Genomic DNA, 14056 nt, shown 5'->3' with positions numbered 1-14056 from the left:
ACCGGTTACTGCGCGGTGGCGTTTAGTGAAACAGCTGATGGCAAAAACATGGTCAATTATGACATAGCCGTGACAGGATATGCCTCTGGTGCAGGATACGTAGATGTAAGCCAATCTCCAATATTTTCTTCATCGATAAATTTCGTTTCTTAGTTTTGTTTAACACATTGACAGTTTGCTTTCATTTTGCCAAACCGCTTTGGCAGGCATCGAGATCAGGCAAGAATGGTAAAATAATTCTTTCGAAATAAAGCCGAGCAAATCAAGATTATATATCAAACAGCGAATTTCAGGGTTTCTCAGACTTCTACCGTGTTCTGAGCAATGTTGAAACAGTATTCTTGTTTCATATCTCCCCAGGGGGTTGCGTTCAAAGGTGCTGAAAGGTTTCCACCTGGTCTTTATTTACAAAGCTTAGTGCATTCTTCAGAAAATCTTCGTCTAAGTTAGAGTCAATAAAATTGAAAGAAGAGAGAAACAAAACTGTGGTTAAATATGGTTCTCTAGTAATTAATTACGAGAAGGGAATATAATACAGTTTCTGTTTCTTTTGTTATTCTAATATTGCCAGCCGGGGAGCTCATATTTAACATTCTCTTAAGAACGCATAATTCCCACGTATTCAACTTGAGGTAGCCGTGCCAAAAGAAATTTCAAGTAACAGGTTGAAAAAAAAAAAAACTATGGTGAGCAAATTAGTTTTTTATGGTGAGCAAATTAGTGTGATAGTAACGGATTGTCGCCAAATTATTTACCAAAAAAATTAACATTTTTTAGAGACAAAGAAAGCTGCGTCATTTCACCACAACCCAGTAAAAAATTGTCGTATGAGATGTATTTCCTTCCTGTCTTCCAAGGCAATGATAATAGATCCATAGATTCCATTCCAATAAAATGTCAGACTAAGAATAAGCGAATAATCATTCTACATATATTTACCCTTCAGAAACCCTCGACTTGGTTGACCACAGTAATGTGTCGAATGCTTGCATGCCTCGACGTGTCACACGCGTATACACAGTACATTTAACATAATTAGTATATAGTTCTCTCTCATGATCACCTAAAAGTAGAGTATTGTCTGTTATATCTCAATTACTCTTGCCATAATTTTATCTTACGATATTGTGAAGCGCGACTGAATATATTCATATAGATGTCTGCGCTATATAAATGTAAATCATGATTATTATTATTATTATTATTATTATTAAAACCTGAAGAAATGGAGTACGAATTCTCGTGATAAAATATTATCTTCTCGTCTTTCACGCTCTCAGTCTGGTGATTTCGCCGTACGTGTGAGTTATCGTGACCGCGTCCTTCAGTTGTTCTCATGAAATTGTTGTGAGGAACGTTGCTAGGCTACAGTCGACTTACGATATTCCTAATCTTAAAATCAAGCTTTGTTAGGCAAACAAGATTCCCCGTCACTCACTGTTGGTTAATTTTCTAGGAAATGATCTGTACGTGACTGGTGTAGACTACTACCGCTACCCTTTCAACCAATCAGATGCAAAATTAAAACCGATCATGATTCGGACACTCGCTTTTTTTTTCCCGCGCGTGCGCTTCTAGCTGACCATATATGGTTTATTTTGAGTTATCATCTTTCCTACTTTTTCTGATTGGCTGCCCTGAGTACGTTGGGTTTGGTTCTACGATACTCAATCAACAAATTCTCTATATAAAAATTTAGGTTCAAATTATAAACGGTGGCATTTTTCACTTTGACGCTTTATGGTAAACCTAAGGCGGTTGGACTTTCTTTTGACAGGATTACTGGAGCCGAGGGCCGGGACCACCGAAAAAAGATGGAATACAAAGTTACAAACTCATATCAGCCTCTGAAGCTGGTGGGAAAACCACTGTGGAGTTTTACAGGGATGCTGAGACGGGAGATGCTGAAGACGTCCAATTTAAGGTATTACTGATACGATTTACTAGGGTAAAGATGACAACACTGCTCTAAATTCGCCTTTTCTAGTTTTAAGTCGATATGATATCTTTTCATGCCGAAAGGCCGAGTTCCTCGCAGCGGAAATCCCTCAGGGGGGAGAAAACGAGTATCTTAGACCCCCCCCCCTTCCCATCCACCTATCCAAAGAATTTTCTACATAAAATATGGAAGAAAGATATTCTTAGGGAACATGTCTAACAGATCCCCATTGAACGATTCATCTCCAGCATCTGTTCTCAAACCACCTACCACCCCGTCCCCCCACCTCCTTCGAAACTGAGGAAAGCCCATCTTTTTGCAATATTTCCTTTGTTTTATTCATTTTTTTTCCTTTGTTCAGAATACCACCGAAGTTAAAGTGATATTCGCCTCGAAAGCCACCAGTGATGCGAACAATAATGGTTTGTCAAAACACGACAAGACCAAAATATTGGATGGGAGATATAACTTGATTTCTTTAGCGAAGGAACCTCCGCCGTTGCCATCAACAACAGCCATACAACCATCGGCAACAATGATGTCGACAAAAGAATCGGTGGCTCCTACGACTCCAATGGCTCCTCCAAAATACGCAAGTGTCATGTCTCCCGATGGCTCATTCAAACTCGAATGGACCTACAGCAACAGCACACTGATGTTCAAGATGACCTGTAAAACAACCGGTTGGTGTGCTGTAGGATTTACCACAACAGCTGATGGCAAAAACATGGTCAATTATGACATAGCCGTGACAGGATATGTCTCTGGTGCAGGATACGTAGATGTAAGTCAATCAGCAATATTTTCTTCATCGATAAATTTCGTTTCTTATTTTTGTTGAAGACATTGACAGTTTGCTTTCATTTTGCCAAACCGCTTAGGCAGGCATCGAGATCATGCAAGAATGGTAAAATAATTCTTTCGAAATAAAGCCCAGCAAATCACGATTATATATCAGACACCGAGTTTCAGGGTTTCTCAGACTTCTGCCGTGTTCTGAGCAATGTTGAAACAACATTCTTGTTTCATATCTCCCCAGGGGGTTGCGTTCAAAGGTGCTGAAAGGTTTCCACCTGGTCTTTATTTACAAGGCTTAGTGCATTCTTCAGAAAATCTTCATCTAAGTTGAAGTCAATAAAATTGAAAGCAGAGAGAAACAAAACTGTAAAAGTGTGAAAACTGTACTTTTTGCTGTTAGGTTCGGCTGACGGTTTTTCACTGATTAAGTCGCGTAAATATGGTTCTCTAGTAATTAATTACGAGAAGGGAATATAATAGAGTTTCTGTTTCTTTTGTTATTCTAATATTGCCAGCCGTAGAGCTCATATTAAACATTTTCTTAAGAACGCTTAGTTCCCTCGTATTCAACTTGAGGTAGTCATGCCAAAATAAGTTTCAAGTAACAGGTTGAAAAAAAAAACTATGGTGAGCAAATTAGTTTTTTATGGTGAGCAAATTAGTGTGATAGTAATGGATTGTCGCCAAATTATTTACCAAAAAAATTAACATTTTTTAGAGACAAAAAAAGCTGCGTCATTTGACCACAACCCAGTAAAAAATTGTCGCCTGAGATGTATTTCCTTCCTGTCTTCCAAGGCAATGATAATAGATCCATAGATTCCATTCAAATAAAATGTTAGACTAAGAAAAAGCGAACAATCATTCTACATATATTTACCCTTCAGAAACCCTCGACTTGGTTGACCACAGTAATGTGCAGGATGCTTGCATGCCTGGACGTGTCACACACATATACACAGTACATTTAATATACTTAGTTTATAGTTCTCTGTCGTGATCACCTAAAAGTAGAGTATTCGCTCTTATATCTCAGTTACTTTTGCCATAATTTTATCTTACGATATTGTGAAGCGCGACTGAATATATTCATATAGAGGTGTGCGCTATATAAATGTAAATAATTATTATTATTATTCTTATCACACATATTATTATAATTATTATTATTATTATTATTATTAAGATTAAAACCTAAAGAAATGGAGTACGAATTCTCATGATAAAATATTATCTTCTCGTCTTTCACGCTCTCAGTCTGGTGATTTCGCCGTACGTGTGAGTTATCGAGACCGCGTCCTTCAGTTGTTCTCATGAAATTGTTGTGAGGAATGTTGCTAGGCTACAGTCGACTTACGATATTCCTAATCTTAAAATTAAGCTTTGTTAGGCAAACAAGATTCCCCGTCACTCACTGTTGGTTAATTTTCTAGGAAATGATCTGTACGTGACTGGTGTAGATTACTTCCGCTACCCTTTCAACTAATCAGATGCAAAATTAAAACCGATCATGACTCGGACACTTGCTTTTTTTTTTTCCCGCGCTTGCGCCTGTAGCTGACCATATATGGTTTATTTTGAGTTATCATCGCTCCTACTTTTCCTGATTGGCTGCCACGAGTACGTTGGGTTTGGTTCTACGATACTCAATCGACAAATTCTCTATATAAAAATTTAGGTTGAAATTATAAAGGTGGCATTTTTCACTTTGACGCTTTATGGTAAACCTAAGGCGGTTGGACTTTCTTTTGACAGGATTACTGGAGCCGAGGGCCGGGACCACCGAAAAAAGATGGAATACAAAGTTACAAAATCATATCAGCCTCTGAAGCTGGTGGGAAAACCACTGTGGAGTTTTACAGGGATGCTGAGACGGGAGATGCTGAAGACGTCCAATTTAAGGTATTAATGATACGATTTACTAGCGTAAAGATGACAACACTGCTCTAAATTGGCCTTTTCTAGTTTTAAGTCGATATGATATCTTTTCATGCCGAAAGGCCGAGTTGTTCGCAGCGGAAATCCTTCAGCGGAAATCCCTCAGGGGGGAAGAAAACGAGTATCTTAGACCCCCCCGCCACCCTATCCAAAGAATTTTCTACATAAAATATGGAAGAAAGATATTCTTAGGGAACATGTCTAACAGATCCCCATTGAACGATTCATCCCCAGTATCTGTTCTCAAACTACCTACCACCCCGTTCCCCCACCTCCTTCGAAACTGAGGAAAGCCCATCTTTTTGCAATATTTCCTTTGTTTTATTCATTTTTTTCCTTTTTGCAGAATACCACCGCAGTTAAAGTGATATTCGCCTCGAAAGCCACCAGTGATGCGAACAATAATGGTTTGTCAAAACACGACAAGACCAAAATATTGGATGGGAGATATAACTTGATTTCTTTAGCGAAGGAACCTCCGCCGTTGCCATCAACAACAGCCATACAACCATCGGCGACAATGATGTCGACAAAAGAATCGGTGGCTCCTACGACTCCAATGGCTCCTCCAAAATACGCAAGTGTCATGTCTCCCGATGGCTCATTCAAACTCGAATGGACCTACAGCAACAGCACACTGATGTTCAAGATGACCTGTAAAACAACCGGTTGGTGTGCTGTAGGATTTACCACAACAGCTGATGGCAAAAACATGGTCAATTATGACATAGCCGTGACAGGATATGCCTCTGGTGCAGGATACGTAGATGTAAGTCAATCAGCAATATTTTCTTCATCGATAAATTTCGTTTCTTATTTTTGTTGAAGACATTGACAGTTTGCTTTTATTTTGCCAAACCGCTTTGGCAAGCATCGAGATCATGCAAGAATGGTAAAATAATTCTTTCGAAATAAAGCCCAGCAAATCACGATTATATATCAGACACCGAGTTTCAGGGTTTCTCAGACTTCTGCCGTGTTCTGAGCAATGTTGAAACAACATTCTTGTTTCATATCTCCCAGGGGGTTGCGTTCAAAGGTGCTGAAAGGTTTCCACCTGGTCTTTATTTACAAGGCTTAGTGCATTCTTCAGAAAATCTTCATCTAAGTTGAAGTCAATAAAATTGAAAGCACAGAGGAACAAAACTGTAAAAGTGTGAAAACTGTACTTTTTGCTGTTAGGTTCGGCGGACCGGTTTTTCACTCATTAAGTCGCGTAAATATGGTTCTCTAGTAATTAAGAACGAGAAGGGAATATAATAGAGTTTCTGTTTCTTTTGTTATTCTAATATTGCCAGCCTGGGAGCTCATATTTAATATTTTCTTAAGAACGCTTAATTCCCTCGTATTCAACTTGAGGTAGTCATGCCAAAAGAAATTTCAAGTAACAGGTTGAAAAAAAAAGAAAAACTATGGTGAGCAAATTAGTTTTTTATGGTGAGCAAATTAGTATGATTAGTGTTGGAAATCCCAGTACAGCAACACTAGTCACTCATGTAGTTTTTTTTTTTCTATCTTTATTCTAGTCGTCACACGCTTCGTATCGTATCGATCTTAGCCTATTCTTTTACAAACCCACAATATCGTAAAGACCACCCTTGGTTTCGCGTTGCGAGGTTACAAGGCTGACGTCACTTTTCCGACACCCTCCCCCCATTTGTCTCGGAGAGCAAATGTCTGTCGAGAAATGAACCTTATCCCTTAAATTTTATGAACGAATCTATCATCTAGAATTGTCAATCGCTTTCCTAATCACACTAATCATTGATCAATCAGTAGCCATACTGGCAGATGTTCAGTTCATAAGTAGAATGTTCAAGCATCCTATCCGCTGTTATCATCCAATCTGTTTCGGTTTGGTTCACAGTTCAATCCCCTTCCTCATCGTGAGCAAGATCCTCCATACGCAATCCTGCTGCGACGGCTGCATCACGGAAAGGCCTTAACACTGGCGCTTCAATGCGCAACTCGATCGTTGGAGGTCTGTCACCATCTCCCCGTCGATCACATGACAGTTCTAACGGATACAGCTGCTGTACTGCTCGCTCTAGGTGTGAGGTGCCTGTGCGCAACTTTGCTCCCCGAACAACACCATCACGCCCTTTGATTAGTTCCGTGACGATCCCGACCTTCCATTTCCCGCGATTCTTGTCGTCCGACTTGATCAGCACGACCTCGCCCACACTAGGATTGTGTGGCTTTCCAGGATTCTTGAGACGATGGCGTTCGCGCAGCCCCTTTACGTACTCCCCCGTCCATCGTTTCCAGACGGCCTCCTTGCATCGTCTGAGATACTTTGCTCGCTTGCGTAATTCACCGTCTTCTATGCGGTGTGGTTCCAACTCGAGTGGTGCATTTGGTTGACCAAACAACAGGGAGTGGGGGGTCAAGATCGGTAGCTGCACATCGTCCTCCACGTAACTTGAAGGTCGGTTGTTGACTGCAACCTCTACGTCTAGTATAACCTCCTCTAACTCGGTCCACGTTAGGAACCCGTTTCCAATGGTCTTCTGTAGACTTCTCTTCACCAATCCAACCATTCTCTCGAACTGCCCTCCCCACCAGGGTGCTCTGCTTAGGTTGAATTTCCACTTGATTTCCTGACGGGAGAGGAATTCGTTGAGGCGTTCGTCAGTCATGACTTGTTTCAGCCACTTAGCTGCCGCCACGAAGGTACTCCCGTTGTCTGAGTAAATCTTCTCTGGTCGGCCACGTCGGGCGATAAACCGTTTCAGGCATCGAAGGAATTCTCCCGTTGCTAGGCTGGGTAGTAGCTCAAGGTAAATACCTCTGGTCAGGCTAAAGGCGTAAAGCGTTATGTAAACTTTGCCTTCATGATTCCTCCCCTTTCTATACTTCAGTGGCCCGGCGAAATCCACTCCGACTACTTGGAACGCATTTTCTCCTTCGGTACGATCCCTTGGTAGCTGTCCTGGTAGCGGAGCCGCGAACGCTGTGGCGCGGAACCGCTTGCAGCCGTTACAGGCTTTAACGACTCTTTTTGCAAGGCTTCGCAACCTGGGAACCCAGTACCTTTCACGAATCTTTGCCATTGTGAGGCTCACTCCCCCGTGGAGTGTCCTGATATGCGCGTCTGCAACCATCTTCTCCGCGAACGGATGAGACTCAGGCAAGTAAATGGGATAGCCTCCCTCAATCCGCCCTCGGCATTCCAGTAACCCGTTTGCGTTTTCTTCTAGGTTCAGCTGTACACAATGATCTTCGAACCGTTCTTCTCTCTTCAAACACACCTGTGCTCGCTTTAGCCACAGGTGTCGCTGCATCTCGATCTCCTCTGTCGTGAGTGGTCCCTTAGATCTTCTCGTCTTTTCGCTCCGTAGGTTATGCATGAAACGTGTCACCCACGCACAAACCCTTAGGGTTTTCCATGAGTTGAACTTGATCAGCAAGGCGTCTAGGATGTCTGTCTTAGCTTGTGCTACAGCGAATACTTCCCGTATCACTTTTGCTTCCGCCTGACTCTCTGGTGTGGCCGTTGTCTTAATATCGGCTCGCCATCGCTCTCGGTCTAGTAGCCACTCAGGCCCTCTCCCCCATAGCTCTTCATTTTCCACGCTTTCGCTCCGACTGCCAAGGTCAGCTGGGTTGTCTTTTGTACCCACATGACGCCAGTTTACTTCTGGGTGTTGCTGGATTTTCTGCACTCGATTGCTTACGAACTGCTTGTAACTCCCTGCTCCCTTGATCCAATGTAACGTAACGCTGCTGTCCAACCAGCAGAACATATTTCCAACTGGGAACCCTCTAATGCTTCCTTAACGTTCACAATGAGATTGGTCGCCATGTGACCTGAGACCAACTCGAGGCGGGGGATGGTGAGACCTAGCTTCGCCAGTCTAGCTTTGGCTGCTATCAGCCCAACACTATCACCGGATGGTTGAGATATGACACCGTACAGTGCCGCAGAAACGCCTTTGTCCGCTTGCGTCGCCGAAACAATGTAGCTCAATGTTGCTGATCTCTTCAAAGTGTTGAGGTATGACTCTGGGTACGGAAATGCTCACTGGTAGCTGTGCTTCCCATCTTGACCACTTGGTTCCCAGTTGACCAGGAAGTTGAGCATCCCATCCGACTTTCAAATCACATGCGTCTCGGTATAGTAGTTTTCCACTCAATGTCATAGGCGCTGCGAGCCCTAACGGGTAATACACTCTTGCCATCTTCGCTAGTATCCCTCTCTTTGTCACTTGGGTGCGGTCAGTTGGGAAATTTATTTTAATGGTATCTTGTCGCTTGTTCCATGGAAGCCCTAAAATAGATCCCCCTCCTTCTTGAGGTGCACCCAACTGTTCTTTCGCGAATGTAGTATCTTCGCTAAGAGACTCACCAGGGGACTCCACTGCCGGAACATTTGAATGCCACTTGTGCAGCTTGAATGAAGCTTGGTTAAAGACATGGGTAACGCCTGCTTTGACTTCACGGGCAGCTTTTACGGTGGGTCCGCCGCTGATAAGGTCATCGACGTATAGACTCTTCTCAATTTCCCTCACCAGGTCCGGATTCTCTCTACGACAGGCTTCCAGGTGTTGTTTGATAACTCCCCCAAGAAGAAACGGGGATGGCGCCAAACCAAACAGAGATCTCGTGAATCTCAGTATTTCCACTCGCCTGGATTGCAAGTCCGTGATCCAGTGGAATCTCATGGCATCCCTGTCTTCTTCCCGTATTCGTACTTGTAACAACCCTTGCTTGATATCACCTGTTAACGCGACTGGGTGGAAACGTGCACGGACAAGAACAGCCCAAAGCTTGTTCTGCAACGGAGGTCCCGCGTGAAGGCACTCGTTGAGAGAAGGAGCCTTCTCTGAAGCTCGGGCTGAGGCGTCGTACACGATTCGAAGTTTGGTACTCTCTGCCGCCTCTCTCACCACTGCTTTATGTGGAATATAGAACTCCTTTCCCACTGGTGGGCCTGACACTCGCTCCACTATTCCCTCGTTAAGCTGCTCTTTAATTATGGCGTCATATTTCTGGAGTATTCCGTTCTTCTCCAGTTTCCGAATGGTACTTTCCAATCGCTTCAAACTTCCCGCTCTGTGGTTGGGCAGTGGAGGGTGGTTTCCTCTCCAGGGTAGCCCCGTCTCGTACCACCCCTCTGGCCCTCGTGTTAATTGTTCCTTGAATTCTTCATAAACATCTGCTTGATCTCCGCCTGGTGTGTCACGCAATCCTAGAACATCTACTTTGCATAGTTGTTCGTAATCTGCCGCTGTCGTCTGTGTCAAGAACATATTAGAGAGGTCAACTTCTTTACCTGGTGACATAATTGTCCATCCGAACTTTGTTAGCTCTGCAAAAGGTTCGCCGGGACGTCCGATCTTTGGTATGGTTTCTGTCTTTATTTTCGCTTACTCGCTCGCACCCAGGATAATGTGGACTGGTAGCTCAGGCTTCTCGTCTCTGTCGTCCATGTATACCCCATCTAAGTAGGGATATTTATCCAGTATCTCAGCATATCCTGGGTTGTCAAGTGATAGCAATGTACTACGGTCTACTCTGGTGACTTCCGTTTCCAATCGGAATTTTCCGTCGAGACTGCCAGTCGTCACGCTTTGAATTCCGATGACCTTGTTTGATGACCCAAGCATCATCTCTATGCACTTGAATTCTTCTCGTAGCGGTTTGTTTCCCAGGTGTTCAAGGATAGCTGACGACGCGTATGAGCTGCCTGCCCCAGTGTCTAGGAGTGCGCGACACTTGATTCCATTTCCTTCTACGACAACAACGGGATACACGACTCTCTCTGTTCCTTTGTTTTGTGCCGTCATAAATCTTCCCCTCGTTGTGTGACCGCTTGGTGGGAGATCACATATTGACGTGTGATGTCTGCGTCGACAGTTATGACACCCGCGGCTTCTACAGCTGTCTGCTCTGTGTTTTTCACTTGTACAATTAAAACACAACTGTTTTTGGCTCAGAATTCGTTTGCGGTCTCCGACCGCGACAACTTTGGTGCAATTAGCGGATGTGTGATTCGTGTCATCGCAATAGACGCACCCGCGCATCTGTCCTCCACTTGCTTGTTGTTGGACCTGATTAGACCTTCCGCGTGGCGGCGGAACGCGTGCATTCCAGTCGTTGCGATCATTCTTCCTCTTGGACACACTCGCACCATCGCTTTCCTCTCCTTCTGAATTTATGTCTCTGCAACTTTTAATTGCCTGAATCAGTTTAGCGAAATCCCAGTCTCGCCAATCTTCGTGTCCCCAGACTAAGTCTCCCTTTATTCCTTTCAGTTTGTCTAACACCGCCCTCACATTTCCGGAGACTTCACGTAACTTCCCGAGCATCTCTAAGCTTTGTACATTGAACAGAAGCTTTTTGTAAAACTCATTAATTTCTTTTGGACTGGCGCTTGTGATGGTAGGCAAACCCATGATGTTGTTTACATATGCATTTACAATTTCTGACGTTTACCCGTACTCCGATTTTAGGATGGCCTTCGCCCTTTCGTACCCCTCAAGATTGAACGGGAGTCCATCTATGTCCGCTCGTACCTTTGTAACAAGGAGTTCCTTTACATAAGCGAACTTGGTCACTGCTGACAGATCTGTCGCGTCTATTTCCGCGGAAAATTTGTTCCAAAAAGAGAGCCATTGTTCGAAGGACCCATCAAACCTCGTTATTCATAGCTTTGGCAACTTTGCGTGCATTCCGGAATCGCCTGATAACCCTTTCCCTTTTTTCCTACCTAATTCTTCGGATTTTTTTCGTAATCAAGCTTCATATCTCATTGTGCCTTTTCAAACGCGAGTTGCTCCTCTGTCTCCATCGCGATTGTCGCTTTCTCGCTTTCATTTTCGGCCACTTGAGATCTTTTCTTCACCTCTCCCAAACACTTCCCAAGGTATTCGATCTCCGCGTCTACACCCTCAATAACTTTATCTATTTCATTGCTCCATGCACATACCTCGTCCATTTGCTCACCCTTTGCAGTCTTCTTCTCTTCGATCTTTAATTTGATCTCGTCCGCTTCTTTTGCTAAACACACCAACGCGTCACGGTGTCTCCCAATAGATGTCGCGTTTGCCTTGTCCACAATGCCCTTTCCCTTTTCTTGCTTGTACGCCGAAAGCTTAAGTTTTGCGTCCAAGTCCTTCTGTAATGCCTCCAGTTCCATGTCTCGATCTCAGTCCCGTCGGAGGTGCCAGTTAGTGTTGGAAATCCCAGTACAGCAACACTAGTCAATCGCGTAGTTTTTTTTTTTCTATCTTTATTCTAGTCGTCACACGCTTCGTATCGCGTCGATCTTAGCCTATTCTTTTACAAACCTACAATATCGTAAAGACCACCCTTGGTTTCGCGTTGAGATGTTACAAGGCTGACGTCACTTTTCCGACGATAGTAATGGATAGTCGCCAAATTATTTACCAAAAAAATAAACATTTTTTAGAAACAAAAAAAGCTGCGTCATTTGACCACAACCCAGTACAAAATTGTCGTCTGAGATGTAGTTCCTTCTTGTCTTCCAAGGCAATGATAATAGATCCATAGATTCCATTCAAATAAAATGTTAGACTAAGAAAAAGCGAATAATCATTCTACATATATTTACCCTTCAGAAACCCTCGACTTGGTTGACCACAGTAATGTGCAGAATGCTTGCATGCCTCGACGTGTCACACACATATACACAGTACATTTAACATACTTAGTATATAGTTCTCTGTCGTGATCACCTAAACGTAGAGTATTGCCTCTTATATCTCAGTTACTTTTGCCATAATTTTATCTTACGATACTGTTTAGCGCGATTAAATACATTCATATAGAGGTCTGCGCTATATAAATGTAAATTATTATTATTATTATTATTATTATTATTATTAAAACCTGAAGAAATGGAGTACGAATTCTCGTGATAAAATATTATCTTTCACGCTCTCAGTCAGGTGATTTCGCTGTAGGCGTGAGTTATCGTGACCGCGTCCTTCAGTTGTTCTCATGAAATTGTTGTCAGGAATGTTCCTAGGCTACAGTCGACTTACGATATTCCTAATCTTAAAATTAAGCTTTGTTAGGCAAACAAGTTTCCCCGTCACTCACTGTTGGTTAATTTTCTAGGAAATGATCTGTACGTGACTGGTGTAGATTACTTCCGCTACCCTTTCAACCAATCAGATGCAAAATTAAAACCGATCATGACTTGGACACTCCCTTTTTTTTTTTCCCGCACTTGCGCTTGTACCTGACCATATATGGTTTATTTTGAGTTATCATCGCTCCTACTTTTTCTGATTGGCTGCCCTGAGTACGTTGGGTTTGGTTCTACGATACTCAATCAACAAATTCTCTATATAAAAATTTAGGTTCAAATTATAAACGGTGGCATTTTTCACTTTGACGCTTTATGGTAAACCTAAAGCGGTTGGACTTTGTTTTGACAGGATTACTGGAGCCGAGGGCCGGGACCACCGAAAAAAGATGGAATACAAAGTTACAAACTCATATCAGCCTCTGAAGCTGGTGGGAAAACCACTGTGGAGTTTTACAGGGATGCTGAGACGGGAGATGCTGAAGACGTCCAATTTAAGGTATTAATGATACGATTTACTAGCGTAAAGATGACAACACTGCTCTAAATTCGCCTTTTCTAGTTTTAAGTCGATATGATATCTTTTCATGCCGAAAAGCCGAGATGTTCGCAGCGGAAATCCTTCAGCGGAAATCCCTCAGGGGGGAAGAAAACGAGTATCTTAGACCCCCCCCCCCCCACCCCCCCAACCCTATACAAAGAATTTTCTAAAGAAAATATGGAATAAAGATATTCTTAGGGAACATGTCTAACAGATCCCCATTCAACGATTCATCCCCAGCATCTGTTCTCAAACCACCTACCACCCCGTCCCCCCACCCCTTCGAAACTGAGGAAAACCCATCTTTTTCTAATATTTCCTTTGTTTTATTCATTTTTTTCCTGTGTACAGAATACCACCGAAGTTAAAGTGATATTCGCCTCGAAAGCCACCAGTGATGCGAACAATAATGGTTTGTCAAAACACGACAAGACCAAAATATTGAATGGGAGATATAACTTGATTTCTTTAGCGAAGGAACCTCCGCCGTTGCCATCAACAACAGCCATACAACCATCGGCAACAATGATGTCGACAAAAGAATCGGTGGCTCCTACGACTCCAATGGCTCCTCCAAAATACGCAAGTGTCATGTCTCCCGATGGCTCATTCAAACTCGAATGGACCTACAGCAACAGCACACTGATGTTCAAGATGACCTGTGAAACAACCGGTTGGTGTGCTGTAGGATTTACCACAACAGCTGATGGCAAAAACATGGTCAATTATGACATAGCCGTGACAGGATATGCCTCTGGTGCAGGATACGTAGATGTAAGTCAAT

General features: G+C 43.1%; 1 pseudogene; it reads right to left on the bottom strand.

Annotated features, from left to right (window-relative positions):
• Positions 1-6543: 6543 nt before the first annotated feature.
• Positions 6544-11751, bottom strand: LOC148743345 (uncharacterized; annotated as a pseudogene).
• Between the last annotated feature and the right edge of the window lie 2305 nt (positions 11752-14056).

The sequence above is a fragment of the Stylophora pistillata genome, chromosome 1, assembly GCF_964205215.1.
Source record: "Stylophora pistillata chromosome 1, jaStyPist1.2, whole genome shotgun sequence".
Classification (NCBI taxonomy): domain Eukaryota; kingdom Metazoa; phylum Cnidaria; class Anthozoa; order Scleractinia; family Pocilloporidae; genus Stylophora; species Stylophora pistillata.
The sequence above is the reverse complement of the archived record's forward strand: the minus strand, read 5'-3'. Positions and strand labels throughout refer to the sequence as shown.